General features: G+C 34.3%; 1 long non-coding RNA gene across 1 annotated transcript; it reads right to left on the reverse strand.

Annotated features, from left to right (window-relative positions):
- Nucleotides 1–19,233: 19,233 nt before the first annotated feature.
- On the reverse strand, nucleotides 19,234–20,712 carry LOC126742316 (uncharacterized). Its single transcript, XR_007662530.1, has 2 exons — nucleotides 19,965–20,712; nucleotides 19,234–19,900 (listed from the first exon to the last, which is right to left on the reverse strand). It is a non-coding gene; the product is annotated as an uncharacterized LOC126742316 (long non-coding RNA).
- Nucleotides 20,713–22,509: the final 1,797 nt, after the last annotated feature.

Genomic DNA, 22,509 nt, shown 5'->3' on the forward strand with positions numbered 1-22,509 from the left:
AATTTATGTATACAGGGTGGACCAAAAATGAGCTTCGACTATCAACTTAATTTTTTTAAACAAAAACACCCATTTTTTATTTTATTTTTTAATTCTGTATAAAATTCTAAGTATATTTTGTATACCATGTCCTATACCTAACCTCAATATTTATTAAGAAATTTGCGATTAAATTTTTTATAAATAACCATGAATTTTTGGAACAGTTTATGAAAAAAAAATTAAAATAAATTTTCAAATTTTTGATAATTAACTTCCTGATAGTAACCGAGTCGATATTCAAATTCTTGTAATACTTTACTTATTGTTTAAGGCCGGATACATTTCGGCTCTAATTCTATGTTTTAATTCTTCTAAACTTTCAGGTTTATCAAAATAAACTTTAGATTTAAGATAACCCCGTAAATAAAAATTCAATGGGGTTAAATCTGGCGACCTTGCTGGCCATTCAATAAAACCCCCTCTTCCAATCCATCTATTTGGGAAAATGTTGGTAAGGTAATCTCGTACTGTTCGCGAATAGTGTGGGAGAACGCCATCCTGTTGGAACCATATCGAATCTGCCGGTATAAATGGGTTTTCACCATTTGGCTAAAGTGCAATTAAACTAGGTACTATTTGATTTTGAAGCAACTGTTAATATTTTCAGAGGTAAGTGCGCCCTTAATAAAATAGGGACCGACAATTGACGTGTCCACAATTCCTGCCCATACATTTAACTTCTTGGGAAATTGTGTGTGACTTTCCATACTCCAGTGTGGATTTTCTGGTGCCCATTACCGAAAATTTTGCCTATTTACAGAACCATTAAAAAAACTTGCTTCGTCGGAAAAAACAATCTTACTTATACATTTATTCACCATTATTTCGCAAAACTCTATTCTGCGGATGTGATCATTTTCAATAAGCTCCTGAATTAAATGAGTTGTATATGGATGCCATTTATTCCTATGCAAATATTTTAGAACACATGATTTATTAACCGACTGATCTGCAGCATCTTGTTGATTGAGTTGATTTATGTCGATTTTCTTGTAAATCGAGCAAAATATCTAATTGTCTGTTTTCTGGAATCGTGGGACGGTCCAGGTCATATTCGTCTCTAATATGACCAAAATCTCTTAAAAACTTTTTTCAATTTTGTTAACCGAATGTATAATACGGGTACTCCGGGTTCTTATTGTTAAACAGATCGCAAACTTCGGCCTGTGTTCGAGTCTTGTCGCCATATCCTACCATCACCAAAATTTAAATTCTTTGTTTTTTAGTTTAATGCGCCCTACTTTTAAACTTTGCAACTGCACTTGACACTTACTAATATTGCCTAAAGTAATACATACTGTTTCCATGCGATTAAATGGTGACAAGGTGTCAACAATCACATGTACCTGTTAAAAAACTATGAAAAAACATGTTTGAATATGCTTAAATGACCCAAACAGTTGCAAATTTATTAATAAGATTAGTATTAGGTATAAGACATGGTATACTTAAAATTCTATGCAGAATTCAAAAATGGAATAAAAAATAGGTGTTTCTATTTAAAACATTGAAATTGATGGTAATTCACCCTGTATACATAAATTCATCATCAAAAAAATTGCTGTTTATTCCAACTTGCGTGTCCTTACTGTATACGTATTTTATATTACGTATTTTTATTTACTGTATTTCGTTTTAAGGCAAGAAATACTTTTTTTTGGAATTGTTTTCATTGATTGAGAGACAAAAGTCAAACGCATATTAGAGATGGTGGAATGGTTTACCCATACCCAATAAAAGTATTGGATTGATATCCATTATTTCGCCTTTTAAAAGACGTGTTTTTCTCCGAAATAAAAAAAATACATACATATATTATAATGAGAAAAATAATTAAGCTAATATTATTTAAGAAAAATATTGTCGTGACAAAGACTTCAGAGTTACCATTCGCACAACACCGTCCTTACCTGGGTGCGTACTACCAATTCAACTCAAAGCCCATTCAAGGATCGGTCTTTATTCATTTTTTCTGAGCACGAACAACCCTTTACGGAGATTGGAAAACTTTATTTTTCACCAATTAAAAAATAATAATAAATACTTAAGTGATCCCAAGGTACTGCTGGAAAAATGCCGAAGATCGGATGTTCACCTACGAAAGAGAAATTGAATAAAATCAAAAGCAGTAAAAAAACACAGAAATTATGAAGCATAGTATAAGTAGGTATGATGTTAATAATCTATATATCTAGGATATATTTAGCTAAATAGGACAAAATTAACTTCGGATTTAAGCATACAATTTTCACTGCAAGTTTAAAACTACTGCTACTTTGAACTATAGGTTTAAAATTCCCTGAACTCATTAATCCAATAATTTCCAAGTTAGGAGAAGATAAATATAGAATTTTCTAGGACAATGTAAAATTACTCCAGAAATCCCCTTAATTCTCGCTAATTTCTATAAAACTTAAGTCATAAGAAAGAGTTTTTAATTCCAAACAAAAACCGTGTTTAAAACAAACTTCAATTAATCCAATAGTTCTCAAGTTAAGAGAAAATGAAGAAAAATGTTTCCGAGAGCAAATGTTTTTTTTTTAGATTTTGTCTGAAAATTTAGTCATAAGAAAGCGTTTGTAACTCTAAACAAGAACCACGTCTACAATAGAGTTATATAATTTTGAAATTTATTATACGTAAAGCAACCTTTAAGGAACTCTAACAATGTAACAATTACTGAAACTATTTTTTTTTTAGTTTTAGTTTTATTTATGAAAAATATTAGCACATGTGGCTTATTTGACGACAAAAAAATACCAGAAGGCTAATTTTTGCATTAGGTTTGAAAATACGTCATGTTCTTTTAAAAGGACAGTAGTAAAATCCGGTAGGTACTGGAAAATAGAACTTTAATATTATTTATTTAAAATTTACATTGTATGGAAGTTCTTGAAACATTCTTTTGGGTGCAATGGTATATTGCATTTTTCGCACAAAAATTGAACCTTTTTCTTGCAGTTTTGCAAAATTGAACCACAACGAGATTGTTTTGCTTGATAAATAATTAAATGGTTCATACCGTCAAATCTTAAGTGTAAAACCGTAGTGGGATTCCGTCTTGTTGGGCCACGTTTGGTATCTTTTTTATAGGTTTCTAAAAGATTGCAAGCAATTTGCGTTCTAAACTCAAGCTGATCAAGACTTCCTTCATCTTTTCGGTGAAATTGCCAAGCGTTTTGAATAGCCATATCAATACCATGTACAACTAGAGGAAAGTACCATTTTTCCCCTTATAGAGATTCGATAAAGACTAATGTTTTGATCACTGCGGTCGACGCCGCCCATGAAAGAATTGTACTGCTTTATAACATTTGGTTGAGAAACAAAAATGTGTTTTATTTTTCATTCTGGAAGAAGCGTTTCACTAGATGATGTGGTGTTACTGAACAAAAGTTAGACGCGATCGTAACAACACTATTGTCATGCCAGCGACAAACCACAATTCCTGTGTCTTTATCTAGTATGTAATCCTATGCTCCTCTTTTCATTTTTTTCATAGCTGCTACTAAGATTAGGAGGCATTTTAGTATACGATTGTCCCTTATTGTACCTGTACCGAAAATGCCTCTAGTTATTAGTTCATTAAGCAGGTGCATGGATGAAAAGAAGTTATCAAAAAAAAAGGTGAAAATTGAAGCACATCTGCATAGGATAAAACAACTGACGAACCAAGTCCCAAGTTTTTGTATAAAGCTGTTATCTGCGATGAATTGCCTTGATATGGTGTAAACCACACAATGTATCCTAGGCGAAGAGTACCCACCCAGAGTTTATAATCCCAGCGAATGGGTTTGTTTCGTATAAATTGTTTCGTAGGGTGCCTTCCAAAATATGGTACCATGGCTTCATCTATGCTATGTTCTTGCTCGAAAGGAGCATGTTTTAGAAAATTTTTATTCAATGCGTCATATAATAATCGTATTTTAGCAAACTTGTCCGTATTATTTAGATTATTATTATCACATACATGAAGAGCTTTCATTATATGGGTAAATCTATCTCGCGAAATAGCCTCAGCAACTTTGGTACTATGACTGTCATCACGATTTTCCCAATACATATATCTTTTTGGTAATACTACGTAGCCACTCAAAATAAGCACACCCACAAAACACCGAATTTCGCTATCTGCAACATCACTAATCAAGTTTTTTTGTGCCGCGTTTGTATTGGTAAATGTAGTTAACATACTGAATAGGTCGTCGTCAAAGAAAAGCGTGAAGAGTTGTAATGGAGTACGATTTTGTTTGGGTTTGATTTTTGGTCTCCAATAAACATCCTTAGAATGCTGGTAAAGATCTCCGACAAGCCAGGATGCGGATGTTAGTTTTTCCGGAAATATTGAAGCATTGTTTTCTTGTATGCGTAGTTCAGAAAGAGGCATGCCTTCATCTGAATCCGATTCTTGAGCACGCTGATCTTGTTTATCAAAAATTAGCTCTACGTCATTTCTCAGCTGGATTCCTGGTAAATGATCGATAGTTGTGACATCCTCGTCTCCTGAGTCGCAATCTGTCACATCATCATTTGCATTGTCAGGAGGAAAATAATTATCTTAAATATTACCATCAGGAGGCATTGGAGTCTTATCTGTCTCAAGTTCTGTAACTAACTCGTGCAATTTTAACGGTCTCCTAAAAAAATATCAACATTGTAGTACATATTACTACTGTGCTTTTAAAAGAACAAAACAAAAATGGTCGTACGCAAGAATGTAAAAAAAACTCAAACCAATATTTACACTATAATTGCATTCAAGTAAATGAATTAACAAATTCATATTGCCTAAAGTGCTTATGTTTATATCCATGTTTCATAAAAAAACAAAACAAAACAATGCAAAGCCGGTACGTAAATAAAGTTATGGTGCGAGCGACTGATGAAATCTTTAAATAGATATATTTGACAGTAAATATCACAGGCGCCATCTATCAACGCTAAGTTAAAGTTATCGATATAACCACATTTTATCGATTGCCTTTTAAAAGGACAGTAGTAATATCTGGGTTAGTCGAGATATTTTATGAGTTGGAAAGCTTAAAAATAGAGATATTACCTGGTGACACTTGTTTCTGGCATCTGCTTATTGGTATCTTTAGGGCAAGGCTTGGGATCAGGAATAGGAGTAAACAACCGATTTATATTTTCAGATTGGATGAAAAATAAAGCATTTGCACTAAGGAAGCATAAGTTACCATACCTGTGTAATCTAACCACAACCCGAAGAAAGTAACGGTGCTATCTGCCATCATGTGTTTCTGCTTTTTTTCTTCTTTAGAGCAAGATAACCAGAATACCAAAGAAAAAAAAACATAAGGGATCACGAACAGGAGCAAACAATCATTTTGTGTAATAAGCTCTAGTACCTCCGGTTTTGGAGAAAAATACATACATATAAAAATACATGCGTCCACACTAAAGAAGCATAAACTACCTGTGTGATACAACCTTAACACGAGTCAATAGTTTTAAAGAAAGAAAGTTTGCAGGATAGGTTAAATGGTAAAATGGTAAAATCTAGATGAAAATTAAAAATTGTTGTGTGTGGATTATGAAAATATTATATAAAAAAGAGATCTCAGTATTTAGTGGTAGCACTTTATATTAAACGTTCTCCGTTTTTTTTTCACCGTAAGTTCACTCTACAGTGACCGCCTAAAGTTCCGCATAAATGCGATAAAAATTAGAGACATGATTTTTTGAGAAAACGCTCGGACCCGTCGATTTTTATTTTAAGTTGCATATTATTTCACATAAATTTTTGTATACAGGGTGGAACAAAAAAAAAAGATATGACGTCATCGGTAATTTTTTTAAAGGGAATGCTATATTTTTTATTGCATTTATGAAATATAGGCGAAATTCCAAGAAAGTTTCGTATAACACACCTTATCTCAAAACTTAAATTGCTTCAGAAATATTTACATTTAACCAACAAGAAAGCAAGTAAGTACGTCTATATACAAATTAAGATAAAATAGAGGACAAAATGTTATAAACCGTGAAAACTCTTATTAATGTATCAAGTGTTCAAACTGATCCCCATTTACTTCTTGGCAGAAAGCAAGACGATTTACAAACTCATGTAAAACACTATCAATTATTTCGGGTGATATACGTCTAATTTCATATCTAATTCTATTTTTCAAATCTTCTACGTTGTTTGGCTTCTCAATATAAACTTGACTTTTCAGGTACCCCCATAGAAAAGAGTCGCAGGGATTTAGGTCTGGTGACCTGGCCGGCCACTCTATTGGACCTATTCGTCCTATCCATCTTCCTGAAAACACTTTATCCAAGTAATTACGGACATCTCGAAAGAAATGTGGGGGTGTGCCGTATTGCTGAAACCACAAATTATTTATCGGGACAGCAGGGTCTTGTTCGTCTGGGTATAGGGCAGCTAAAGCAGGGATAAGATCTTCTTAAAGAAAATTCAAATAGCGTTGTCCTGTTAAGTTTTCTTCAAAAAAGTATGGCCCTATTACTTTATTTTCCACGATACCAGCCCAAACAATAATAGATTTACGGTACTGTGGTGTATGAGCCTCAGTTGCCCAGTTGACCCAGTTGACCAGATTTGACACTGACCTGTACCCACAATTTTGCCGATTTACGACACCGTTTAAACAAAAAGTTGCTTCATCCGAAAACAAAACTCGTAACACAAAATGACGGTTATTATTGCAATGTTCATCATTTACTCACAAAATTGGTTTCTTCGATCAGGATCGTCCTCATTTAATGCGTGTATTAGTCTAATTTTATAAGGGTGGTATTTATTTGCTTTTAAGATGCGTCTTACTGACATTCCGGCTATATTATTATCAACTGAAATTTGCGAAGTTGCATTGTTTGGATTTTCTTCAACGGAGAGCAGAACATTTAATTTTGTTTCTTCAGAAATTTTTGGACGTCCTGATCTTGGCAAATCCCTAACATGATCTGAAGTTATAAATTTGTGCTCTATACTACTAACTGTTGACTGAGAAATAGGATAATTTGGGTATTTGGCATTAAACAGTTCTTTTACTTCTTTTTGCGTGGGCACTTGATCCCCATACCCTAGCATTATCAAAATTTCAATTCGTTGGCTTTCCGTTAAATTAGCCATAATTTATTCTAATAAAAACTATTAATTTTCGAACTGACAGTGACATTCGAAAATAAAGATTCTTTATAAGTGCAACCATGGAAATAGAAACAATTGGCAGTGTTTATAACATTATTTTTATCCTCGATTTTACCTTAATTCGTAAATAGACAAACTTATTTGTTTTCTTGTTATTTAAATGTAAATATTTGGGAAACAGTTGAGTTTTGAGATTAGGTGTGTTATACGAAACTTGCTTGGATTTTCGTCTGTATATATTTGGCACTATTATTGTAACAGTGATAAAAATATTGGTATTTATTTTATCCAATTTTTCTTAAACAACCGCATTATTTATAATACATACATAATACAATACACTTGCAAACTTCGTATTTGCATTATTTTTCTAAAGAGTTCTTACATAAGTCATATGCAATAACTCTGAACCTTACTCAATTTTTTTCTCAATTGATATCATAACATACATGACATGCAGTTTCGCTGCGAAATATGTATGATCTTGACAAGGCCGATCATATTTCTTTTATGCAAATGTTTTGCTAGTTCAAAAAAAAATTCAAGGGCATTGGTATGGAGTAACAGGTATTGTTACACCGAAGTTCCTTGAGTTAAGATAGTAATAAACTAGTTGATGTCAAAAGCAAACGTATTGTATTCTAGCTTTATGCACGCATGGGTTTTCTTGAGATTATTTAAAAAAATTAAATATATATAGTGTCAAGTTTCACGATCACTCTAAACGTATTAGTTATACTTTTATTATTGCATTTGAAATAATTATATAACAATTTTAAAGAAAAAATGTAAGTGTTAAAATGTATATAAACGTTTTTTTATTGTTGCGCATTTTATCTATAGTAGTAAATCGCATAAGAAACCTAAGTCAAGGTTAGGGTAACGTACATTTATAGTAGGTAATAATTATATTACACTAGTAATTGTTGAAAGTTACTGATATAATTAATGACATAAAAAAAACTATTCTAAACAGAAGAACATAATTCACACAGGGTGGTTCACTAAGAGGTTAATAATCCAAAAGCCTTGTGAAATATAAATTCTGCTGTGTAATTTATATTCATAATTTAACTTGAATTTCTCATGTTTTTAAAACTAAAGCTCTCCTAAGCTGGGAGCTATTGGGAGCAAAATTGGTCTGGAAATGAAGGTTTTGCTCTAAATTATGGATCATATACTTTCCAGGACTTTAAGAAAAATTTGAACTTGAATTGTATCCACGGTTGTTGGACATTGGGAGACTGAATCTTAATATTATTAGCAGATAGAATATAGTCTTAGCATATAGTATAGGTTATGCAATCATCTAATATCTACGCCCAAAGGGTTTTATTTCTTTCTCGGATTCGTCCAGCTTTAATTCCTGAGTGTACTGTGGTCAGTCCATAGTACCTCGCATGTTAATGCAAATTATATGTCAAATATAATTCTACTGGTTCGTTTTTGCAAAGATGATAGGCCAGGTCTTCGTTATAGACAATTCTATTTACGTGTTTTAAGTCAGATATTTCAATACAAATTCAGGTCTTCTAAATATTTGAAGATTCCTGGCTGTTTGTAACAAAAATCTCAAATATGTTATCTCATTTTAACTGTCGCATTTATTTCCTGCGATTTTTGTGTTGTTTTTTAACTCAGGTTCGTATTTCTCTGCGTTTGAAACCCATTATAGACTCTGGTCCAATAAAAGAGATCCTGTTCTTTATTCACTTTTTTATTTCCTGGTACAAGGTTGTGCTCCGGTACCCACATGAGTTATACATGGTTATGGCCTTCGACTTTCTTTAGTTAAGCAGGTCTATGCCAATTTTGATGCAGCCATCGTGTTTGCAAGGTCCTTAAGGACTGCCTGGCTCTTATAACATTAGGATCCGCTGGTTATTATAGATTTTCTTATTATTTTCTTTCGCACATTCCAGTTATACAAAGAAATATTTCTCTCTGAAAGAGTAATTCCAGATTTCCTAACGGAAGGAAAATCTCATGTCTTTAGCATCATTCATTTAGCATCAAAGAATGAATGAAAGTTATATCTGCGAGTCAATTGATACGATTTTATTTGAATGTTTTGTTCTTACATACTATTCGGATTTTATAATGTCCTATTAAAATGAGTTCACTCTATCTTTATAATTTGTATTTTCTTGTCCTTGTATATTCTTGTATATTACTAGTCCTGGAGATTGTGTACGTTATTTTAATAGACCTTCTTATACCTAAAAAAGGTAGGTAGTCGTTGTATTTTATAGTTAGATCAATATATCTTTGCGTTCACGCCATCATTCTTTACAAGTATTCAAGATAATCAGCATACTATTGTAGTAGCTTTAATATACGTCAAAAACTTAGAGAATTATGAAAAATAAACAAAATAAACAAAAATAATAAAACTTCACCTTTTATTAAAAAATATATTTTAATCTGATGGTTTAATTAAGTGTATTTAATTCTCTAAGAGAAAGCGAGACAGAGAGTAGGAAACTCCAAGTCAACCGCCTGGAAAAATTTTTAATTTTTTTCATGGACTTAATCCCACAAAAAAGAGAGAAAATGAGAAAATTAAGTTAAATTCCTGAAACAATTTTATTGTTTACTCCAAGCAGTTAAATGCAATTTAATCATCTGAGAAAGAAATAAACAGAGAATAAGAGAGTACAACTTAATTGCCTGGAATAATCTATTATTTAATTCCAGGCACTTGACTGCATTAAAGTTTACTATAGCTATTTCACAGAAGATTATACCACTAAAATACAACAATTAGCTTAAAATGTGTGTAATTTTTTTGTTACTTAAAAAATCTGAAATATTGCGAATTGAAAATTTAAAAATATATCTTATTACCTGAGACACTCTGTATAAATTTAAAATACCCGGTCAACCGTCAATCAAAAGGTAGTCTTAAATCGTAGTAGAAATTTTATTAAAAAGTCTTAATTACCAGCATTACAAAACACTGTATACCGAGGACAAATCTGCTAAAAAAATACAAAATCCTCAACATATTGATGACGTCATATCTTATGTATATTTAGTTTTCATGTAGAAAAACCCTAAACCCAATATTAAAATCAACGGTCCATTTCATTTTTATTGAATTTATCCGCTACTTTACGGATGCACTGTATAATAACGAATAAAATACTTTTAAATTTACTAAAAGTCTAAAATTTTAAGATCAATACCACCTGCTGCTTCACAACGCAAACATAATCTCCCAATATCCAAAACAAAAAACTGAATCATGCACCCGGACCACCACCACGGTATCTGAGTGCACGCGACCTTTTCATGACCCCTTAGGGCCTTGGCAATGACGTGGGTCGCGCTCGGAGAACCCGCCCCTCAATCGATATAGGACGAGGGGGGCAAAGGGGTCGAAGAGACGCAAGGGGATGACGGCCTTGACCTCAGCTGCACCTCAATATCTAGCTGCAGCCGGTTGCATGGCTGCGACGTGACCTGCCGGAGATGCACGCGAGAAAAATGGGATTCGGTTTTCTTCAATTAAAAACTCATTATTAATATAATTAGCAATTATTTAATAGTAGCGCTTACTAAGGTTATTGTAGGGGATATAGCTATAGCAAGCGAAAAAAATTAGATATTTATGGACTTAAAGCAGGCAGATAACAGCTCTTCTACGCCAGATAAGTATATTCGAATGAGGGTGATTTCGATTTATATGCAAAAGGATGGCAATATGCTATATTTAAGAATAAATAGTCCATCAGCGTTTGGATTAATGCAGTTTAACATAATTGTAGCATATTGCAAAAAGAGGCAAAGTCTAGATATTGTTTACCTTTACAAATAGATTTATCTGCTAACTTAACTCCATACAGTGTGGCCCAAATTGGGTGTATATGTATGGGTATCTTGGAAACTATAAGAGATGGAAAATTGGTTAAATGAGGAAAGTTGTAGGGCATTTAGTTACCAATTATGTGCCGCTTTCAGAACGATTTTATCTTTATCTTTTTTTTGAAAAAGGGCTGTATTTTTTTATTTCAACGTATTTTTAAAATCTGTAAAAACATTATTAGGACAACTTTTTAAAGACAACACATACCTGAATTCAGTTTCTGTTTTCGACGTTTCGGTTCTGAGATTCCATCCTCAACTTCTTCCATTTTGTTTTTTTGCTAAATTAAAAAGGTCTTTTTTGTCCCTTTAAAATGATGTACACAACACTTTATGAAAATATTTCATTCTTATGTCAAAAAGTTATAAGTATAAGTTTATTTTTCGCGTAGTTGGCCATTACTACGGAGGCAACTTGTCGTATAAACAATTATTATTGTTTAATGATTTAGGGTCATTTACTGACAATTCTGCAAAATATTATTTATTTGATTTAACTTTTTATCTTGTTTAGTAGTTCTTATCTTGTTCATTTCTTGTTCTTGTTAGTGTTAAATAGTTTTTTCATATCTAGTTGTTTTCATTAATTTATTTAATTATTTAAAAACAAGGCTCTCCTACAGATAGACTAAGCAATCCAATAATAGGAAAGCACAAAGTATCTTATGAATTTAAATACAAGTAAGCGCTTTGCCAAACATTACATTTTCAACAAACCTAACAAATATACCAAGCAATATAAACTTAAATAACTTATTTAATAGAATCTTTTATAAACAATAAAGAAGCATATATACATACGAATAATGACAATAGGGAAAAAAAGGACAATATTTATCGTTCTTTGCGAAATTAGGTAGAATTTCTTAAGTATCGCTTAAATGAAGCCATACTGGAGAAAAATATATCATTATTTAAATTAGTTTCTTGAAAATTATTAAAACTACAGGCGCATCTGAACAATGGAGAGTTAGACAAATAGTTTAAAGAATATCTTGAGATGCTAAAGGTCGATCTATTACGCAAAATATAAGGATTAACGTTGATATGTAAATTTTCGAGACAAAATTTCGGGCAGTCTATTAAATTATTAATAATTTTATAAATGAATATTAAATCAAAATTGTTTCTACGACTCTCTAAGGGCCTTATACCATAAATCTTTAAGTTATCATAGTAAGTAAACAAATTTCTTTGTCTATTAAAGCGGAAATTTACTATATTTACAAACTTGCGTTGAACTCTTTCAATTTGGTCAATATATTTGTGATACATCGGATCCAAGCCACTGTCGCATATTCTATAGTAGGTTTAACGAATGCATTATATAGTAATATTAATGATGTTAGATTACTAAAACCCTTTGTAATTCGAGATATAAAACCGCGATTTTTTAGAGCTTTCTGAACAATGTTTTCTATATGAATGTCAAAGAGCAGTCTGGTATCCAACGTCACACCTAAATCCTTAATAAACTCTACATACTTCAAGATAGTGTCCCCAAGATAGACATCACATTTGTTTTGTGTATGAGATGGTTTTCTGCTGAAAAGTATAGAATGACTATTTTCTGGATTAATAAATAATTTATTTAAGGTACAGTACCTTTCAAAATTTGCAAGATCAGATTGCAGGGCACGAAAATCTGATACCTTCTTAATTGTTGTAAAGATTTTTAGGTCATCTGCATATGCAAGATATTTACAGGTAGAGAAATATTAACCAATGTCATTTAAAAAAACTGAGAACAAAATCAGTCCCAAATAAGAACCTTGCGGTACTCCTGAAGTTACGGTTGTACAAGAAGACTTTACTCCATTTATAACAACGTGCTGAGAGCGATTTGTTAGATAACTTTTAATGAGTTTGAGTAAGCCTCCGTGCACACCGAAATTCTCCAACTTCACAAAAGGGTGATGTACCTTATCAAAAGCCTTGGAAAAGTCGGTGTACACGGTATACCACTATCCATAATTTCGTTTATACTCTGAATAAATGGTATTAAGTTGATTATTACCGATCTTTTTTTGGAAAAAGCCATGTTGGTTAACAACAATAGCTTCTTTGACCTTAAAGAATAATTGTTTTAACAGCAAAGATTCAAAAAGTTTACCAAAGTGACTAAGTAGGGAAATAGGCCTGTAATTCCGTACATAAGTTTTTTCTCCAGATTTAAATACTGGCACAATTAAAGCTGTTTTCCAAATATTAGGAAAAATGCCTCTGGATAAACATTGATTATACAAAACATGAAGGCTCGCACAAGCTAGGACAGGATTTCAAAAAAAATGAAGGAAACCCGTCTGGGCCAGGTCCCTTTTTAGGATCCATAGATATAAGTGCAAATGTAATGTCATTAATATCAATATTGTTAACTACTAAACATTCTTGACATTGACTAGGCTCAATTAAAGTTGCTGTATCAGAAGGTTCAAATACTCCACTAAAATACTTAGAAAAGAGTTCATCAATGTCAACAGAATTCGAAGCTTCCTGATCATTAAATTTCATTTTTATTGGTAAGCTTTTAGTGTTTTTTTTTGTTGTGAAAAAATGACCAGAAATATTTAACGTCTTTGACAATGTTTATTTCTGTTTTATAAATATAATCCTTATAATCATTGCGTATATTAATCTTTACTGTTTTGCTTAAATTTGAAAAGTTGTGGTAATCAGATTGTCTTCGGTACAGTTTCCGCATTTTATGTGCCTTTAATTTATTTTTAATTAGATTGATTGTGTGTTTAGAAAGCCATAGAGGGTATTGTTCCTTATTGATCCTAATTCTAGGGATGTGATTAATAACAATGTTATCTAAAACTGTATAAAAACATGCAATGTTAATATTTACATCTTTAGATGAAAATAATTTGTCCCAATGAGTAGAAATAATAATTTCATTGATAGTGTCGTAATTGGCATTATTAAATTTTAACTTGGTATATGAATTACTAACAATGTTTTTCTCCGATATTAAATTAACATTTATATCTAAAGACATGTGATGGCTATCTTCAGGCACACATGGATCCATACTTTTATTTACAATAACTTTTGTAGAATTAGAAATAATAAGATCCAGAAGCATTAAAGACGTGATTAAATTGCTTTTGATTAATAAAGTAAAAAGCATCAGAAAATGATTTGCTGCAAGAATCAGTGGCGTTGATAGGCAATAAATCCTTAACATTCGGTTTTTGTGACCATATTAAATTAGGTAGATTAAAGTCACCCATTATTAAAAAATAACTATTAATATTAGTGCTTAATTTTCTAGTTTAGATAAAAAGTTTAGATAGTTATTTACTGCCGCATGAGGTGGAATATAAACAGTGCATAAAAATAATTTTCTGCCCCCCTCTAAAGTAACGCTCACCCATATATCTTCGATTATTGTGTTAGAATTACACCACTTAGAGCCAAGTTCCGTGTGGTATACGTTACGAATCGCCAATAAGACACCGCCACCATCACTTTTGCCACTAATGTTAGCGTTCCTATCAAGTCTAAAAACGTTATAGTTGTTAGGAAACAGCTCCGAGTCCAGAACGTTGGAATTTAACCAAGACTAGGTTATTGAGATACAGTCGTATAGACAGGTGCAGGCAGACTGATAAAAGTCTACTGTCTTTGTCCTAAGGCCTGTGGTGTTTTGGTAGTCAAACCTGACACCTGCCAGGTCCAAAGACTATTTGCTAGGCATGTCATAAACTTTAGAACTCATGGAAGTTTTGAAATACCAACGTCAGAAAGTTATCAAAGGGACAATGAAGCTCGCGATGAATACATTTTAGACCATTTTAATGCGAACCCGAAAACATCGACTCGAAAAGCTGCAACTGATATGAATATACCGAGGACTACCATTCAAAGAGTCCTTAAAAAAATATCGTCCATAAAAGCCTACTTTTGTTCAAGGATACAGATGGCCCAAGAAGAATAGAATTTTTAAACTGGTTTATAAGTCAACGTCAAGAAATACCTAATTTCAGCAGGAAAATTATTTAGACCGACGAGACGTTTTTTAGCAAATGCGGAGTATTTAACAAACATAATCGTCATTTTTGGGGTACTAAGAATCCTCATATAGTGGCTGAACGTAGGCTACAAGTAAGATTTGGATTTAGTATATGGTGTGGTATGTACGGTAAGTTAATTACCCACTCCACAGAATTATTTTCAAGTAAAATACTATAATTGTTTTTAGATAATCACCTTATTTCGCCCTTTATTTATAACCAAACACTGACAAGTCAAAGATATTTAAATCTTTTGGAAGAGCAGATATTACCTGCCGTGCGAGCTATAATAACTGAAGAAGAAATACGGAGTGATGTGTGGTTTCAACAGGCTGGGGTGTCCCCCATATAATACTCGGGACGTTCAAAACTTGATAACGCAAGCATTTAACAATAAACTTATCGCGAACCGCGATGCTGTAAATTGGCCAGCCGGGACTCCAGATATTACACTCCTAGATTTTTATCTTTGCGGATATGTTACAAATGAAGTTTACGAGTTTAAGCCTCCTGCGATTCTCAAACAACTAAAGGACAGGATTCAGAATGTCTTAAATAACATAAATAAAAACACCCTGCACAAGGTAACTAGAAGTGTTTTAAATAAATGTGAAAAATGTTTTAACAAAAATGGCCGCCATTTTGAAGAGTTTCATTTAATATTATTGTTACATGTAGTTAATTATTTTATTTAGAGATTACGTAAAAGTATAAGTTAGCAAGTTTGTAAGTTAATAATAATTGTGTGTACGACAAAATGCCAATAAAAACCATGGCCAACTCGATGGCGAAAAATAAACTATTTAATTTTTTGACGTAAACATAAAATATTTTCATAAAGTGTTATACATCATTTTAAAGGGACAAAAAAGATCTTTTTAATTTAGCAAAAAAACAAAATGGCCGCCATAAGAAAAAAAGAAGTTGAGGATAGAATCTCAGAACCGAAACGTCGAAAACAAAAACTGAATTCAGATATGCGTTCTCCTTAAAAAGTTGTCCTAATAATGTTTTTACAGATTTTAAAAATACGTTGAAATAAAAAAAATACAGGCCTTTTTCAAAAATGCGACTTTTTGATTTTTTCCAAATATTTCAATATCGGAAAAAGAGAAAATAGTTCTGAAAGCGGCATTTAATTGGTAACTAAATGCCCTACAACTTTCCCTATATAACTAATTTTCTATCTCTTATAGTTTCCAAGATACCCATATATGTACACCCAATTTGGGCCACACTGTATATCTATTTTGTACCTGAATATAAAACCTAACAGATATTGTACAAAATTTAATTAAAGTCGTATAAACGAAAAAAAAATCTGGAAAGAAAGAAATAATTGTACAGAATAAGTCAGGACAGACGCACCAAATTCCATGTGAGTATTGTACACGTAAAAATAATTTGAAAACATCTATATGTTCTTGTCCGATTTTCATTTGTTTTTGAAATATAGCGTAATTACAAACAAAATTTTGGTTTAACATGGTTTTAGTTATAGCACTGTTTTAACAAATGTTCAAAAATATAGTTTAACCTTACCGTTTGTTGTATTAACGGCTCAATGTTACCATTTACCACATTAACCTCTATAAACATTCTACTTCGTCTGCGAAGGACTCTTGTTGCTTTTCTAAATTATTCATGTCCTTCTTTGACAAACACTGCCGCATTACTGATGCGTCTAATAAGGGCCTCCCGAATGTCGACTTTCAGTTTGTACAAGGTGTTCCATTTTGGGTACTTTTGCAGGATATCTCCGTTATTTTTAGAGATAGAGACTTGCGGTTTTCGCGACACTGTGCTAGTTTTTCGTAAAACTGAAGAAGGTGTTAACAAAATTTTCATAGCCCTTTTATTTTTTAGGATACAGGGTATTTTTGAAATTTTTGCATTTTGGAACCCCCCTCGTATCTCCGTTCTTTTTGAAGTTTTGGTAAAAGTAAAAACTCATTCTTATAAATTTTTCCGTAAAATCCAGTGGTGTAGATATATTTTTTTTGATTAATAGTTTTTGAGTTATAACCCTTATAACTTATGTTTTCTTAAGCGGAACACCCTATATATTTATAGTTCATAATATTGGCCTTTTTTACCTTTTCAAAAATACATAACAGTATGAACTCAAAAATACGCAAATAACTAACAATTTTCTAAATTAAATGAATAATTTAATAGTAGGCCATGAATAACAATTTGAAAGAACTCGTCCATTATCTCAAAGAGACCTACGTAACTATAGAAAAAATAAAAAATCCAAGTCTCAGTCTCAAAATATCTTTTTGTGTGTCAATCAGGTTACATGTTTTGCTAATAAAGCATCATCAGACCTACAAAAAACAGAAAAACACACGTAATTACAATAAAACCTTACACTAAAACAAAATCAAATTTTAAAATTAGTTAAAATTACCTTATAGCTAGATGACCTGCTAAGTACTGACAAATAAAATTTAAATCTGAGAATACCCACATATTTTATAATAAAAACAATAACATGGCACAAAAATTCAATAAAAAATATAAAACGGAAAAACGTGACTAGTGTAGTATTTTAACCCACGCTCTAAAGTTGATCTCGGTGAAACACCAGTCCGTAATAACTCGGCCAGCCCTGTCTATGAATGTTAGTGTCAAAGGCAAATATGCGTATCGTGAGCAGAAACAGGAGGTTAGATAAGATTATTAAAGGTAGATTGTAGATTGTAGATTGAGAAGGGAGTCGTTTCGGCTGATCCGCCGCCTAGCACTGCTACCTGTGAGATGTTTGTGCATAACTCTACTTGTCTTAGTTTGTCTCAAAAAGTCTTAGACTTCTGCCGTACAAAGCTATATTTTTGGGAGGTAGTTGTCCCACTTCTTGAGGTGTTGGTTGTACCCCTTCCATTATTAAAGGTAAGTCCTGACTCAACGGTGAAAACATAATTAGCGCATGTCAAAATTGGACTCTTTTTGGATTTGGTGATTTCCATTTTCTCCAAGAAATCCAACTTTTTACCCTTAGGGCACTCGTGAATAGTGGAAATATTTTCAAGGACGGAAAAACTATGACCCGTTGGTTAGCAATGCTGATGTAGTTTCTGTGGTGTCGGTGTCCCTGAACTTATTAACGAGGCTTAGATGTTCCTGTACGCTTGTGGGTACTCTCCTTCCTGATTGTCCCACATAAACAGCAGGACAATCCCTACAATTAAGACAATATACACCTAATTTGGATAGAGGGTCACTTTTATCCAACGTCTTTACTAAGTTCTTTCTTAGCGAGTTAGTCGTTTTGAAAGCTATGGAAAGGCTTAAAAAATTTTGCAAGTTGTTGAGAAATGCCGCCGAAATAACTAAGGCATCTAAAATTATTATTGTTGGTGATGTTGCTCGGTGGGTGGACGATGTGATACGACAGTTTATATTTATTATAAAATTTGTAATATAATTTGTTCAAGCTGTTAAGTGAAAAATTATTGTTTACAGCAATTATTTTTATATTATTATGTTCTTTTTGAAAAGCATCTTTAGACAGAGGTAATTTAAATAAATGGTAGAACATTGAATTAAAGGCTGTATATTTGTGTTGATAAGGAGAATTGGAGTTAAACTGGAATATATTATCTATTGCAGAAGGTTTGCGATATACCTTAAAAGAAATACTGTTATTATTTCGGTATAAAAGAAGATCTAAAAAGGGTAATTTTCCATTTGTCTCTCTTTCCAGTGTAAAAGAGATCTGATTATGAAGGGAGTTAATAAATAACAAGAAATCTAATAAATCATTCTCGTCACCAATTCACAACACGCACACATCGTCCATGTACCTTTTATAAGCTCTTAAAAAGCCCGCAAAACGACTTTTCATGATTTTCACCTCCCAGTGACTCATGAAGACCTCGCTCAAAAATGGTGAAAGACAAGAACCCATGGCGAGACCAGATTTTTGCCTAAAGAATTGATCATTAAATTTGAAGAAATTTTGTTCCAAAACTAATGACACAAAAATTAATGATAATGCTTTATTAGCGAAACATGTAACCTGATTGACACAGAAAAAGATATTTTGAGACTGAGACTTGGAGTTTTTACTTTTTCTCATGAATAACAATAATAGATAAATAAAAAGTTACAAATTAATAACGATGAATTGCATCATTCTTATTTTTTTATAATAAAAGAACATAAAAAACAAGTATATAAATTTAATAAATACTATAAGATAACAACCATATAACAAAACAACATTTTTACAAGAGATGTTCGAAGTGACCACCATCTTCTCTGATACAAAATTGGCACATCTGTGTAAGCCTTTGAATAGCATTCAAAATAATAATTTCTCTGCTTCTCAGATTTTGAAATGTTAAATGAATTGCGTCTTGAAGTTCTATTACTTGATCTTGTATATACCCCCATAAAAAAAAATTCAAATCGAGGGATCGGGGGACCGTGGAGGCCACCTAACAGGTCCGTTGGTACCCATCCATCTTTGAGCAAAGTTATTTCAAGAAATGCCCTTACAAGCCCAGAGTTATGAATCATCTTTTTGTAGGTAGACAGTGCTATATTGGGCTTGAGGGATATTTTCCAGAAGTTCTGGAATAACTTCCTCAAGTATGTCTAGGTACCATCTAGTTGTGAGTCAGTTTTTGGCACTCCAATTTCTTTTTCGATTTTTCTGCATGAGCTCGAGAGTGTCGCTTCTATATAACCTAAAACATCTATTTCTTTTTCTTCCCTATTTTCTTTATTGTATGCTTTAGGACACGACTAAACAAAAGATCCGTGCTCAAGTAAATTGTCCTTTAAACGAGCAAATATACCAAAAAACGGTTGCCTTCTCTCTGGATATCTACCAAGCATAAAATTGCAACATTAGAAATTGGTAGGTAGTCATATAACGGCTTCTAACTTACCTATGGAAATATAGTTCCGAAGCTTCTTTAGCATTTACTCTCAACATAGAACTACTTAACCGAGGCAGTGTCCCAACTTTCTACTGCAATAGGGGTCAATCAATTATTGACCAGATAGTAATGTTCACCTGGTATTGTGAACCTTTTCAGCTCATGGAGAGTGTCCCTTGAGGTCACAATGTTGGAACACAGGCACATTCTTTTTGAATTAAAGAAGCAGGCTCGGTGCGATATCCCAGCCTACAGAAACCCAAGGTGCACTGACTGGGACCACTTTCGAGAGGAACTAGTCGGTGGTCTTGCGGACATGCCGGCAAGGTACACACTTCCGGCCGACACAGAGATCGGGACTGTCAACCTGACTCGTGCGATAGTCGCAGCATTCGTCGGCCGCTGTCCCCTCAGACGGATACCCGCCAATGCCAAGAATGCCTGGTGGAACAGGAACACGGAAAAGCACCGTAACACTACGCGTCGGCTCCTTCGCAGGGCTGAGCGCACTAAGCTTGCCACTAACTGGGATGCGTTCCACGCAGCTCAAAGGCAATACAAAAAGACACTCAGGGACTCCAAAAGACAGTGCTGGAGGCGGTTCTGCGATGACGTTGAAAACACACCATCCGCAGCACGACTGTGCAAAGTACTGTCCAAGGAACCTGGAACTAAATTGAAGTCGCTGTCACTTCCAGATGGCGGCTTTACTACCAATGAGCGGGGGTCACCGGAGGTCATGCTGCGCACTCACGTCCCAGACTCCTACTCATCTCGCGATCCTCCTAGCTGATCTCGGGCTCCTATTCGCTTAGAGTTCGAGACTGCTAGAAGAATAATTACCTACGAGAGGGTGAAATGGGCAATCAAGACATTCCCCACCTTCAAATCTCCGGACATGGATGGATTATATCCATGCCTTTTGCAAAACGGGTAGAAACGGTAAGAAGTACTAACTCCACACATAGTCAGACTATTCAGGTCGTCCCTTGCTCAGGGCTACGTCCCAAAGTTATGGCGTCAAGTGAAAGTCATCTTCATTCCGAAACCCGGAAAAAGCGATTTTACAGATCCCAAATCGTACCCACCTATCAGCCTTACCCGCTTCATGCTGAAGGCAATGGAGAGGCTGATTGATCGATACCTTAAGGAAAGCATCCTAGTTACCAAACCACTGCATGTGCACCAATACGCCTATCAGGCGGGCAAATCTACGGACCTGGCCCAACACCACCTTGTTAGGAAGGTGGAGGGTGCTCTGGGTAGGGCAAGGCCTGTCTGGGTGCGTTTTTAGACATTGAAGGGGCCTTCGACAACACCCCTTTTGCATTAATCTGCCAAGCACTCGAGAACAGAACCCTATTTGGTTAGCTGGATAGAGGCCATGCTCTCGAAACGTCATGTATCTGCCCAGCTCAATAACGAGATTGTCGAAACGTTGGCGGCTAGGGGCTGTCCGCAGGGAGGAGTATTGTCCCCTACCTTGTGAAGCCTTGTGGTCGACAGCCTGATAAATCTTTTAAAAATGGTGGCCTATACACACAGGCCTACGCTGATGATCTGGTAATCGTTTGCCCAGGGAAAGACGCCGTCTCAATGCGGGGCCCTATGATGAGAGCCCTGCGTATGGTGGACGTATGGTGCCTCTCAAGAGGGCTCAAGATTAAGACCAAAAAAGCAGAGCTCCTACTATTCACGAGGAGACGTAACTTTGGCATGCCCCCTGTTATATCTCTAGGTGGCGTGCAGCTGCATTACTCCAGGACAGTTCGATTTTTGGGAATCAATTTGGATCCCAAACTCTCCTGGCATGATCATGCAGACACTGAATGAAGAAGGCCACCTGCGCGCTATGGGCCTGCAGGCGGGCTTTCGACAATACCTGGGGTCTGTCTCCTAAGATCCTCCACTGGATCTATTCGCGCATTGTGAGACCTCTTCTCACATACGGGCCTATCGTTTGGTGGCCATGTACGGAGAAAGCGAAAAATTCGTGATCAACTGGACAGAGTCCAACGTCTTGCATGTCTCAGCATAATGGGTTCCATGCGGACGGTGCCAACTAGAGCGCTTGAGACTCTGCTGAGCCTTCCGCCTCTGGACCTCGTTGTGCAATTCGAGGCAATGAGGACTGCGTACAGGCTATACGTCCTCGGCGAACTACGTGCTGGCGAGACCGGTCACGCAAATATTTGGTCACGGGCCATACTGGAATGTCCTCTCCTTCTGATGGGCAGTGACTGCATGACTCCAGTGACTGTGGACTGCGAGGGATTCGTGACGCACATTGCAGGCAGAGAGAAGTGGCAGCATTCCAACAGACCTGCATTGCTAAATAGGGGGACCATCTGGTACACAGATAGCTCCAGAATATATAACAGAGCTGAATCAGGGCTTATTGGTGGGATCCCACATACCAGTAAAACATATTCTAAATAATCATTATTGATTTGGGATACCTTTTACACTGTTTGCATTGTAAAACATTCTACAGTGTAGCTATATTTTTATAACAAACGGCAAATTTATCTTAGCCACTTGCTTTTATCTGAAA

This window comes from Anthonomus grandis, chromosome 11 (genome assembly GCF_022605725.1).
Source record: "Anthonomus grandis grandis chromosome 11, icAntGran1.3, whole genome shotgun sequence".
Lineage (NCBI taxonomy): Eukaryota > Metazoa > Arthropoda > Insecta > Coleoptera > Curculionidae > Anthonomus > Anthonomus grandis.